The sequence below is a fragment of the Etheostoma spectabile genome, chromosome 14 (genome assembly GCF_008692095.1).
Source record: "Etheostoma spectabile isolate EspeVRDwgs_2016 chromosome 14, UIUC_Espe_1.0, whole genome shotgun sequence".
Classification (NCBI taxonomy): Eukaryota; Metazoa; Chordata; class Actinopteri; order Perciformes; family Percidae; genus Etheostoma; species Etheostoma spectabile.
Window position 1 is genome coordinate 7,157,083 of NC_045746.1, and position 991 is coordinate 7,158,073.

Below are 991 nucleotides of genomic sequence, written 5' to 3' on the forward strand. Positions count from 1 at the left end.
TAATTAAGACTATCAGCTCCACACAACTCTCTGTTTCTCAGTATGGCTGTGTTCAGAAGATTGTGGTCTCCGCTAACTTTCCCGCGCAGAAACTCGAGTGAAGATGTTTCCATTTTACACATTACAGAATCCATTGTGTTTCTTCCTTGGCTACTAGCAACTATATGGAGGAGGGGTGGGTGCGGTGCGCGATCACGGAAGGCTTGTATCATGTGGATGTGCAAACAGTTTTGTTGTCATTACTTAGAATTCCTCATGGGGGAGACAGAAACTATAGTTTCTCTACACACACAAGTGTGTGTGTGTGTGTGTGTGTGTGTGTGTGTGTGTGTGTGACAAAATTCAAATGTGTACACTAAAGAAGGACCAAGTCAAATGTAGTATCATTTTTAAACTACAATCACATGATCAACACACACACACACACACACGAAAACAATAGCAGCATGACTGTCCAGGCTGGTAATCAGGAGAGGGGAGTCTTTGAGCAGAGCTTCAGTGCTTAGTGTGGACGGAGTCATCCGACTTTAGCTGCAGCCAAAAGCACCAAGCTGAGCTCTTCCAGTCAAACACCTTCACTTACTTCAGCTAGTGTTCCGTAACACAGGATGTAATTAACTCTGCATATCCTGCTGTGACTAACAAGCTGTGGTCAGGTGGGTTGTTTTCGTTCTGAGTGCAAATGAACACCAAAGGGACCAAAGTCAAAGAATCGTTCACTATGGAAAGTTATACAACTTTGAGTGTTTTTCTACATGGGTGCAGCCTGGACTGGAGATCAAGGAGCATTTAAGGTATAGACATATTTCTTTGGAGATAGGTAGATTGCTGCATCAAGACCCAACACCACAATAAAACAGGTTAAATAAGAAATCATGCAAACTTCAGCCGGTCAGTTAATCACAAAGCCATTCCCTCTGTTGAGAACTACAGATCTCAGCAATCTGAAGGCATAGATCTCCAACTAGGATCTCCTAGGACTAAACTGTCT